Genomic DNA, 13,010 nt, shown 5'->3' with positions numbered 1-13,010 from the left:
ATCTGCCATGAAGTGATGGGACCAGAGGCCATGATCTTAGTCTTCTGAATGTGGCCTTTAAGCCAACATTTTCACTCTCCAGTTACACTTTCATCAAGAGGCTTTTTAGTTCCTCTTCGCTTTCTGCCATAAGGGTGGTGTCATCTGCATATTTGAGGTTATTGATATTTCTCCCGGCAATCTTGATTTCATCTTGTGTTTCTTCCAGTTCAGCGTTTCTCATGATGTTTTCTGCATATAAGTTAAATAAGCAGAGTGACAATATAGGAACTAGTCTGTTGTTCTATGTCCAGTTCTAACTGTTGCTTCCTGACCTGCATACAGATTTCTCAAGAGGCAGATCAGGTGATGGGGTATTCCCATCTCTTTCAGAATTTTCAACAGTGTATTGTGATCCACACAGTCAAAGGCTCTGGCACAGTCAATGAAGTAGAAATAGATGTTTTTCTGGAAATCTCTTGTTTTTTCCATGATCCAGTGGATGTTGGCAATTTGATCTCTGGTTCCTCTGCCTTTTCTAAAACCAGCTTGAACATCAGGAAGTTCACGGTTCACGTATTGGTGAAGCCTGGCTTGGAGAATTTTGAGCATTACTTTACTGGTGTGTGAGATGAGTGCAATTGTGTGGTAGTTTGAGCATTCTTGGCATTGCCTTTCTTTGGGATTGGAATGAAAACTGAACTTTTCCAGTCCTGTGGCCACTGCTGAGTTTTCCAAATTTGCTGGCATATTGAGTGCAGCACTTTCACAGCATCATCTTTCAGGATTTGAAATAGCTCCACTGGAATTCCATCACCTCCACTAGCTTTGTTCGTAGTGATACTTTCTAAGGCCCACTTCACTTCACATTCCAGGATGTCTGGTTCTAGATGAGTGATCACATCATCATGATTATCCGGGTCATGAAGATCTTTTTTGTACAGTTCTGTGTATTCTTGCCACCTCTTCTTAATATCTTCTGCTTCTGTTAGGTCCATACAATTTCTGTTCTTTATTGAGCCCATCTTTGCATGAGATGTTTCCTTGGTATCTCTAATTTTCTTGAAGAGATCTCTAGTCTTTCCCATTCTGTTGTTTTCCTCTATTTCTTTGCATCGATCGCTGAAGAAGGCTTTCTTACCTCTTCTTGCTATTCTCTGGAGCTCTGCATTCAGATGCTTATATCTTTCCTTTTCTCACCTCTCTTCTTTTCACAGCTATTTGTAAGGCCTCCCCAGACAGCCATTTTGCTTTTTTGCATTTCTTTTCAATGGGGATGGTCTTGATCCCTGTCTCCTGTACAATGTCACCAACCTTCGTCCATAGTTCATCAGGCACTCTATCTATCAGGTCTAGTCCCTTAAATATATTTCTTACTTCCACTGTATAATCATAAGGGATTTGATTTAGGTCATATCTGAATGGTCTAGCGGTTTTCCTTACTTTCTTCAATTTGAGTCTGAATTTGATAATAAGGAGTTCATGATCTGAGGCACAGTCAGCTCCCGGTCTTGTTTTTGCTGACTGTATAGAGCTTCTCCATCTTTGGCTGCAAAGAATATATTCAATCTGATTTCGGTGTTGACCATCTGGTGATGTCCATGTGTAGAGTCTTCTCTTGTGTTGTTGGAAGCGGGTGTTTGCTATGACAAGTGCATTTTTTTTGTGAAAACTCTATTAGTCTTTGCCCTGCTTCATTCAGCATTCTAAGACCAAATTTGCCTGTTACTCCAGGTGTTTCTTGACTTCCTACTTTTGCATTCCAGTCCCCTATAATGAAAAGGACATCTTTGTTGGGTGTTAGTGTCTTGTAGGTCTTCATAGAACCATTCAACTTCAGCTTCTTCATCATTACTGGTTGGGGCATAGACTTGGATTACGGTGACATTGAATGGTTTGCCTTGGAAACGAACAGAGATCATTCTGTCAAATACCTAAAATTAAATAATAATTTAAGCATTATATAATGAAATCTGTTGGATACAAAGTAGTGCTCACAGGAAATTCAGAGCTGTATATACACTACTCACAAACAAGAAATAGTAGAACAAATGAGATAAGTACTTTAATGAATAAGAGATATCAAAAGAAAGAAGAAACAAATACTAAAGATAAGGCATAAATAAAGAGATTCTCCAATAAGAACAGAAAAGAATTATAAACCTGATTTTTCCTCTTTTTTAGAAGAGAGTTAAAACTCTGATAATGCTAATCAAAAATCAAAATAAAACTTACCAATGAATATAGAAGAAAATGAATACAGTACCATAGTATTTAACTATATATCATAAACAACACAAACCTAATAATTTAAAAAAATAAAATGAATCCAATGCACTTTTGTAAAAATATAAATTGTCATAATTGGTTAAAAAAGTAAATATAAAACTTGAATGGTCCCCAAACTACTTTTTCATGCATATCAATAAAAAACTGCCCCACCAATGATAAATAAAAGCAAAAATAGCATAAGTCTTGGCCCATATGTTTTTATAGTTGGGTTAACAAGCTGCTTTGAAAGAGCAAGATATTTTGAAGATTTTCAATTCATTCCATGAGGCATATTTAAACTGGTTTTATAAATATAAAATGATTCATTTTAACAAAAAAAGAAAGAAAAACAAAGACCAAAGAAACCCCTTTATAGGAGACACAAATGTGAATATCATAAACGAAGTAATACATGACTAAATGTAATATTGATTTATAACATCTATCTTGATCAAATAGGAGTTATATCAAGTTAATATGACTTAAAATCATAAAAATGGATCAATTCACATATTATTGAACCAAACAGCTTCTGTTGCTGCTGACTTATTTCACTTTTAATACTGTCTTCTAGATCTATACATTTTGTTGCAAATGGTAGAATTTCCATCTTTAGGAAGGCTGAATAGTATTTTGTTTTGTGTATATACCACATTTTTTTAATTCATATGTTGATGAACAGTTGTTTGTCTGTATATGTTGGCTATTTTGAATAATTTGCAATAAACATGGGAGTGAAGGTGCCTCTTCAATTGGAATGATTACTATTGTTATAATGTCCATAGTATCCAAAGTAGAATCTCAGATTCAGTGCAATTCACATCAAAATTCCAAAGACAGTTTTACAGAAATAGAAAAATATAGCCCAAGCAATAATGAATGAGAAAAACAAAGTTGGAGGCATTACACATTCATATATCAAGAATTTTCAAAGTTACAGTAATCAAAACAGCATAGTACTAGCATAAAAGCAGACATATAGGCCAATGTAATAGAATAGAGAGCACATAAATAAACTCGAGCATGTACAGTCAACTGATATTTGACAAATGTGCAAGAATACACAAAGACAGAAAGAATAGTCTTACCAATAAATGGTGTTGGGAAAATGGATATCCACACGCAAATGAATGAAATTGTACCCTTATTTTTCACCACATGAACACAAGCTAGAAACTGATTAAAAATTTCAATGTAAGATCTGAAACACCTAGAAATAAACATAGGAGGAAAGCTTCTTGATATTTCTCTCAGAAATTATTTATTGAATAGACACCAAAGCACAGGTAATAAAAGCAAAAATAGGTAGTGGCATTACATCAAACTTACATCATGCTTTCCATGCTCTGTAAAGCATGGAAATAATTAACAGAAAGAAAAGGCAACTTGGGGATGGGATAAAATACTTACAAACTATATATATGGCAAAAAGCTGATTACAGCTCAATAGCGAAGAACCAAATATCCCAATTTAAAAAATGAACAAAGACTTAAATAGACATTTCCCCAAGGGAGACATACATATAGTCAACAGATATATGAGAAGATGCTCAACATTGCTAATCATCAGAGAAAGACAAATAAAAACCATGAGATATATTCTCACATCTATTCAGTTCAGTTCAGTTCAGTCGCTCTGCCGTGTCCGACTCTTTGTGACCCCATGAAACGCAGCACACCAGGACTCCCTGTCCATCACCAACTCTCAGAGTCCACCTAAATCCATGTCCATTGAGTCGGTGATGCCATCCAACCATCTCATCCTATGTCGTCCCCTTCTCCTCCTGCCCTCAATCTTTCCCAGCATCAGGGGCTTTTCCAAAGAGTCAGCTCTTCGCATCAGGTGGCCAAAGTATTGGAGTTTCAGCTTCAGCATCAGTCCCTCCAATGAATAGTCAGGGCTGATCTCCTTTAGGATGGACTGGTTGGATCTCCTTGCAGTCCAAGGGACCTGCAAGAGTCTTCTCCAACACCACAGTTCAAAAGCATCAATTCTTCAGCACTCAGCTTTCTTTATACTCCAACTCACATCCATACATGACCACTGGAAAAACCATAGCCTTGACTAGATGGACTTTTGTTGGCAAAGTACTGTCTCTGCTTTTTAATATGCTATCTAGGTTGGTCATAACTTTCCTTCCAAGGAGTAAGCATCTTTTAATTTCATGGCTGCAAACACCATCTGCAGTGATTTTGGAGCCCCAAAAAATAAAGTCAGCCACTGTTTCTACTGGCTATTATTTTAAAAATTAAAAACAAGTGTTGAGGTTGTGGAGAAATTGAAAACACTTAATTCTATTTCTGAGTATACTATCAAAGTAGTTGAAATAAAGAGTGAGGCTCTTGCAGTTAATTTTTTAATCTTGTCCCCCACCCGTGACTAGCTATGTAATATTGGGCAAGGAACAGCCTCTCTATCTCAGTAAAATGAAGATACTAATAATACCAACATAGAAGGGTTATAATTTATTAAATTAAATGATTTAATGTTTTTAAAACATTTACAACAGCTACTGCATATGCTAAGTACAATATATTTGTTTGCTATATAAAATTAAGTTGGTAACTGAGATCAAAATATGTTTCTTTTAAAATCAGATATCAGGTTTCAAAGGATAATAAAGTATACCCAACTTAAATCAAGATGTGAGTTTTCTATGTTTTTAATTTAAATCACTTAAAAATTTAATGTTTAAAATTTTAATTTCAATATTAAGTTATAGTTTATTTAATTTATATATTTGACATAAATAAACATCTTAAATATCGGTGGCTATAATCTGAATGAATTTGAACACAAAGTTGAATTTCAGGGAAAGAAGCCTGCAATTACTAACTGAATCAAATGGGCAATTACTAGATGCAATTCAACCATGAAAACCTAAAACAGTAGTTATAGAAATGACAGGTTTGTGACATTTTGCACTAGATTGTTTATACTTCTGTTTATAGAAGTGAAAGATAAGTTTTTAAAAATCAAAGAACAAATCCATTAGTTAATGATGGAGCATGCCATCATTAGATAAGTGTGAGAATTAAAGATGAAGTGCTCTGCTTCTTTGAAAACAGAAATAAAATTAATTCTATCTGATATTAAAAGCAATATATGCTCTTTAAAAAAAAAACAGAAAATTCAGGAAACTATAAAAGATGGTAAAATCACCAATTATCTTACAACTTGGTGACTATGAACATATTCATGTATATTCATCCACAGATTCATCTATATAATAGATGCTTTCTTTTACTTTTCAGAAATAAAGCTTGTATTGCATGGCCTTTTTTTCAATACAATAGTTGAGATATTGTCTGTATCAGTACATGTAGCTCTAGGGTATAATTTTAGTGACTCTAATGTATTACCCTGGGGCTTCCCTGGTGGCTCAGAGGGTAAAGTGTCGGCCTGCAATGCAGGAAACCTGGGTTTGATCCCTGGGTCGGGAAGATCCCCAGGAGAAGGAAATGGCAACCCACTCCAGTACTCTTGCCTGGAAAATCCCATGGACAGAGGAGACATATCACCTAATTATATAAGAATGGGCATTAATCTTTTATATCTAATCATTTTATATTATAAAATTTTCAGAAATAAAGTTTATATGCACTTCATTTATGAAGCTCTATTATTATTTTCTTAAGAGTATTCATAGGATTGAAATTGTTAATAAGTACCTACATACATTTTTAAAGCCTTAATGCATAGTGAAAAAGTATTTCCTAGAAAAATAATTTGCAGTATCATAATGTTTGTATCCATTTTCTTGCAGCTTTTCCATTAGAATATCAACTATTTGTCATTTTTATGAACCTGATAAGGAAAGTATATCACTTCAGCTCTTTACTTTCTATCTCTTTAAGTAATACAATTAGTTATTATGTCTATTTTAGTTTATTTTTAAACTAATTTTCAAGCATTTTGCATATATTTTCTAATGAAATATTTTAAATTTTCAATGCCATTATATTTATTGATTTTATAATATATTTGTTAAAAATCCCAGCAACAGAAAAACAGAAAAATAAAAGTATAGTAAAACATTAATTTCAACACAGAGAAATAGCTACTTCTATCATTTACTGAGCATCAATTATGATATACTTCTTCATACATACAGTTAGTTGAATGAGTAACTAGTATTTAGAAGTAATGAAAAATTGTTCCACACATGCTACATTTAAATATAATTACTTAAATTATATTTAATTTTATTTGTGTTAACCTAGCACACAAAACTGCTGCAAGAGTAAGTCTGAAGTTACTGCTAAACTTCAAAGAAATATTTCTTTACAATAAGAGATATTCATTTCTAAATAATCCATCTGAATTATTAAAAGATATTAACAATTTTAATGTAGTTTCTTTTTGTTCATGTATAAAAATATAATTATTATTTACATTGGTCTGTATCCAGGAATCTGTCTAAATCTTTACTTAAGCATCTGTTTATACCTTTTGAGTTTTATATATTAATCATATAATCAGATTTAATTCTTCACATTAGTCTTTATGCCATTTATTTCTATTTTTCCTATCTTATTGCACTCTCTAGAAAAATCCTTAAAATTTTGAATTGTAATACTGTTGTCAGATCATATTTTCTCACTGAAGATTTTAAAGGAACAAGATTTTCCACTTCTGTGGCCGAGGCAATGCTATATATTCATCAAAATATACCTCTTTTCTGCTTTGCCATATAAATAGAAAACTATATTCCCAAGCCTCTTTTGCAGTTAAGTTGAAGATATGTAACTGGATTCTGATCAATGGATAAAGGCAATTGAAAGTCTCCAATACCTGAATCTTAAAAAGATCTCATGGGACCCATCCACTTCCTCTTTCCATGTGAAACTATGCTCCATAAATTTCACATATCAAAGATACATGATGGAAGCAGCTTGGATCTCTGAGTTACCACTTTGAGGGGTACTGTCCTGGAGAGCTGCCAAATCTGAATTAGAAATTGTCTAAATGAAAAATAATGTTTAACACCATTATAATTTTAGTAAATGTCTGTTGCTGAAATAAATCCTTTCCTCCTTGAACTAGAGTAGATTCTATTATCAAGAAATTGAACATAAAAAATATACCATCCATCTCTTATTTTCTAAAAGGTTTTTTTGTTTCAACTAATAAAGAATGTTGAATCTTATCTAGTATTTTTTTCTCATATATTAGGTTGATTATACTTTTCCCTCAATTTGTTAATGTTATGAACTAAATTTTGTAACATTAATTCAGGCTTTCATCCCCAGATAAGCCCAGTTCTGATGGTGATGTATCATTATTTTGCTAAAGCAAGATATCTACATTGCAAATATTTTAACACAGTTTTAGCATCAACAACCTTATATTGTTCTTTGTTCATTGTTCAGTCGTTAATTCTTACCTAACTTTAATATGAAGGTTATACTAGCCCCAATTACATGAGTTGGATTATTTGCTCAGTTTTTCATAAGAGATGGTGTAAGACATGAATTCCTTAAATAGCTGCTAGAATTTAGTAGAGGAATGATTGGGTCTTAATATTTTCTTTATGAAAAATTTTAATTTATATATTGTTTAATTATCAATGAATATTCACATTTCCATAAGAATGGCAAGATGGCAGTTTAGGAAAAACCCTGTGCTCACCTTCTCCCACAGACACATCAAATCTACATTTACATATAGGGTAATTCCACCTGAAGAAGACCTGAGGTCTGACTGAAGAGCCACTGTACTTAGAAGGACCACATAGAAACAGGTATGAAAGATGGAGAAAAGATATCCACGGGAACACCATCCCCATTTCTATGATTTGTATTAATATTATGGAGCGATATAGCTGAGGAGCCCAAGCATATAGTCACCCACCAAGGGAGACAGCAAAAAAAAAAAAAAAAAAAAGCACTTTGAAGGGTAGCGAGAATATATGAGAAGGAAATCCATTTACTAACCATATAAATTCTTCCAAATGAGCAGGTCACACCTAGGGCCCTCTCTGAAGTTGGAGGTGCTGGAGAGCATCATTGTTTGAGTCTCCCAGGATTCCCCCATCCCTTGCCAACTCCAGCACTAGCACCAGCCATCCCTCCAAGAGAGCCTGGGGTGTAGCTCTACCCAGGGACTGCCACCAGTCCAGACCCAATTCAGTTACAACCACTGCACCAATGGGCCATGGACACAGTTCTCCACAGGAATTTCCCCTGACCTGAACCTGATCCATCCCTAGCCAGTCTGCTAAAGCAGCTTCAGGCACGGTATGCCCCTATCAATGGCCTCCATACCAGGCCAGTCCAGCTTTAGCAGGAGTGCCAAAGCCAATAGGCAAAAGTAGTCTACACAGGGGATGCTCTCACACAAAGCTACTCCTTCAAGACCAGGAAAAGGAGATGTTTGGACAAATTCATAGTATAAAAAACTGAATGTCAAACAAAATGAGAAAACAGAGGAATAGATTCCCAATGAAAGAACAAAATAAAACTCCAGGGCAAAAAAAAAAAAACTAATGAAATGGAGATGATTAACTTACATGATAAAATGTTCAGTGAAAGGGTCATAAGGATGTACATTAAACTTGAGATAAGAATGAACTCACTGACAGCTTCACAAAACCTAGAAAATTTAAGAAAGAGTAAATCAGAACTAAACATGATATGTGTGTGTGTGTATGTGTGTGTGTTAGAAGCTTAGTCATGTCCAACTCTTTGCGACCCCATGGACTGTAGCCTGCTAGGCTCCTCTCTCCATGGAATTTTTCAGTCAAGAATATTGGAGTGGGTTGCCATTCCCTTCTCCAGGGGATCTTCCTGACCCAGCATCAGATCCAGGTCTCCTGCATTGCAGGCAGATTCTTTACTACTTGAGCTACCAGGGAAGCCCACAATAAAATTTAAGAAATATTTAAAATTTTTAAAAATATACACTAGAGGGAAGCAGTAGCAGATTATAACACAGAACGGATAAGAAACCTGGAAGACAGAAGAACGGCAATCATTCAATCATAACAGGAAAAGAAAAAAGAATTGTAAAATATGAAGAGAGTTTAAGGGACATATCGGACAATAGCAAGTGTTATAACATTTGCATTAGATGCAACCTGGAGAGAGAAGAGAGAAAGTGATGGAAAGTTTATTTGAAGAAAAAATCACTTAAAATTTCTCTAACCTGGGGAAGGAGATAGACATCAAAGTTAAAGAACAGTAGGTTCCAGATAAGATGAACTCAAAGAGATATACAACAAGCCACATTATAATTAAAATAGCAAAAGTTAAAGAAAGAATCTTAAAGCAGCAAGAGAAAAAACTGATTGCGTACAAGGGATACCCAATAAGACTATCAGTTGATTTTTTAGCAGAGACTTTACAGGTCAGAGGGGAGTGGCAGGATATAAAGTACTTAAAGGAAATAATAATAATAAAAAAATACAGAATATTCTACCTAGCAAGGCTTTCATTCAAAATTGAAGGACAGATAGTTTCCCAGACAAGCAAAACTAAAGAAATTCATCACCACTAAACTGGTCTTACAAGAAATGTTAAAGGATCATCTTCAAATAGAAAAGAAAAGGCCATATCTAAAAATAAAATATATTAAAGGAAAAACCTCACTGATAAAAACAAATATATAGTTAAAACAGTGGATCAGCCACTTAAAAAGCTAGCATGAAGGTTATGCAATAAAAGTAGTACAATCAACTAAGAATGCCGTAAATATTTAAAAGGTACACAAAATTAGAAGATGTAAAATATGACATCAAAAACAAAAATATGGGAGGAGTAAAAATGTAGTGCTTTTAGAATGCCTTAGAAATTGAAGCAACTGACAAACAACTAATCTCAAAAATATACAAGCAACTTATGCAGCTCAATTCCAGAAAAATAAATGACCCAATCAAAAAATGGGCCAAAGAACTAAATAGACATTTCTCCAAAGACATACGGATGGCTAACAAACACATGAAAAGATGCTCAACATCACTCATTATTAGAGAAATGCAAATCAAAACCACAATGACGTACCACTTCACACCAGTCAGAATGTCTGTGATCCAAAAGTCTGCAAGGAATAAATGCTGGAGAGGGTGTGGAGAAAAGGGAACCCTCCTACACTGTTGGTGGGAATGCAAACGAGTACAGCCACTATGGAGAACAGTGTGGAGGTTCCTTAAAAAATTGCAAATAGAACTGCCTTATGACACAGCAATCCCACTGCTGGGCATACACACCGAGGAAACCAGAATTGAAAGAGACACATGTACCCCAATGTTCATCGCAGCACTGTTTATAATAGCCAGGACATGGAAACAACCTAGATGTCCATCAGCAGATGAATGGATAAGAAAGCTGTGGTACATATACACAATGGAGTATTACTCAGCCATTAAAAAGAATACATTTGAATCAGTTCTGATGAGATGGATGAAACTGGAGCCGATTATACAGAGTGAAGTAAGCCAGAAAGAAAAACACCAATACAGTATACTAACACATATATATGGAATTTAGAAAGATGGCAATGATGATCCTGTATGCAAGACAGCAAAAAAAACACAGATGTATATAGCGGACTTTTGGACTCAGAGGGAGAGGGAGAGGGTGGGATGATTTGGAAGAATGGCATTGAAACATGTATACTATCATGTAAGAATCGAATCGCCAGTCTATGTCCGATGCAGGATACAGCATGCTTGGGGCTGGTGCACGGGGATGACCCAGAGAGATGTTATGGGGAGGGAGGTGGGAGGGGGGTTCATGTTTGGGAACGCATGTATACCCGTGGTGGATTCATGTCAATGTATGGCAAAACCAATACAGTATTGTAAAGTAAAATAAAGTAAAAATAAAATTTAAAAAAAATTTAAAATGGCCATATAAACAGATCAATATTTATGAACCTCAAAGTAACCACAAACCAAGAAACTACAATGGATACATGAAAAATAGAGAGGAATCCAAATGTAACACTAAAGGAATGCATCAAACCACAAAGGAAGAGGACAAAAAGAACTACAAAAACAACCAGGAAATAAAATAACAGTAAATACATACATATCAATAATTATTTTATCCATTTGGACTTTTAGGTTGTTTACATATCTTGACTATTATAAATAATGTTGTGATGAACACAGGGGTACATATATCTTTTTGTATTAGTGCTTTCATATTCTTCAGATATGAAGCACAATAGCTAGATCATATAATAGATTTGTTCTGAACTTTTTGAAAAATCTCTATTGTATCTATTCCAATTTACATTCCCACCAACAGCATAGGAGGATTCCCTTTTATCCTGTTATTTCCTGCCTTTTCCATATTAGCCATTCTAAAAAGTATAAGGTGATATCCCATTGTGGTTTTGACTTGCATTTTCCTAATGATTAGTGATGTTGAGCACCTTTTCATTCACCTTTTGGACATTTAGATAGCTTCTTTGGAAACATGTTTATTCAGGTCCTTTGCCCATTTTTGATTATATTTTTTCTATTGAGTTGCATGAGTTATTTATATATTTTGGATATTAGCCACTTATTGGATATACCATTTGCAAATACTTCCTTACACTTTGTAGGCTGTCTTTTTGTATTATGCTAAGTGAAATTAGATAGAGAAAGACAACTGTATGATTTTACTCATATGAGAAATATTAAAAGAAAAACAAACAAAAAAATGAACAAACAAAACAAAACTAACTTATAGATACAGAGAACAGAATAGAGGTTGCCAGAGTGAAGAGGTGGGGAAAGGGAGAAATGGGTAAAGGGGGTCAACTGTATTGTGATGAAAGGAAACTAAATTTTTGGTGGTAAGGATGTTATAGGGTATACAGAAGTAGAAATACAATATATACATGAAACTTAGATAATGTAGTAAACCAGTGTTACCTCAAGAAAATTAAACCTAAAAGAAAAGGAGACAAGCCAACACTTTTATTTTAAATATAAATGAACTAAATGCTCTAGTCAAAAGAAGTCCAATTAAAATAAATAAATTTATATTAAAAAAAGAAGTTCTCTCTTTTCAGGGTAATGAATAGACTTAAGAAAACAAACAAGCAAACAATAAAATGAGATTCACCTATATGTGGCCCAAAGAGACTGATCTTATGTCTAAAGATACACATAGAATGAAAGCAAACATATGGGAAAAGATATTTTTTCCAGAAAACTACAAAAAACACAAATATATGGAGACTAATGTTAATTTAAAAAATCAATGGATCAATACAAAAACCAAAGTAGAAATTTTTTAAAAATCCTTGAAAAAACTGAAAATGGAAACATAAATCTATAAAACCCATGGGACACAGAAAAAGGCAATTCTAAGAGGGTAGTCCATAGCAATGCAAACCTACATCAAGAAACAAGAAAAATCTCAAGTAACCTAAATGTATATTAAATAAGCTAGGAAACCAAAAACAAATAAAGTCCAAAGTTAGTAGAAAGAAGGAAATAATAAAGATTAGAGCAGAAATAATGAAATAAAGACAAGAAGTCAATAAAACTAAAAGTTGGTTCTTTAACAGGTAAATTAAATTGACAAGCTTCTAGCCAGACTCAAGAGGGAAAAAGAGAATCTAATTAAATAAAATCAGAAATGAAAGAGGAGAAATTACAACTGACACCACAGAAATACAAAGGATCATAAGAGAATACTATGAACAATTATATGCTAACAAAGTAGAAAAGTTAGAAGAAATGGATAAATCCTAGAAACAAACAACTTTCCAAGACTAAATTATTAAGGATTGGAAAAACTGAAGAATAATTATGTAGTTA

This window comes from Capricornis sumatraensis, chromosome X (assembly GCF_032405125.1).
Source record: "Capricornis sumatraensis isolate serow.1 chromosome X, serow.2, whole genome shotgun sequence".
NCBI lineage: Eukaryota > Metazoa > Chordata > Mammalia > Artiodactyla > Bovidae > Capricornis > Capricornis sumatraensis.
This window is presented reverse-complemented; position numbering follows the sequence as displayed.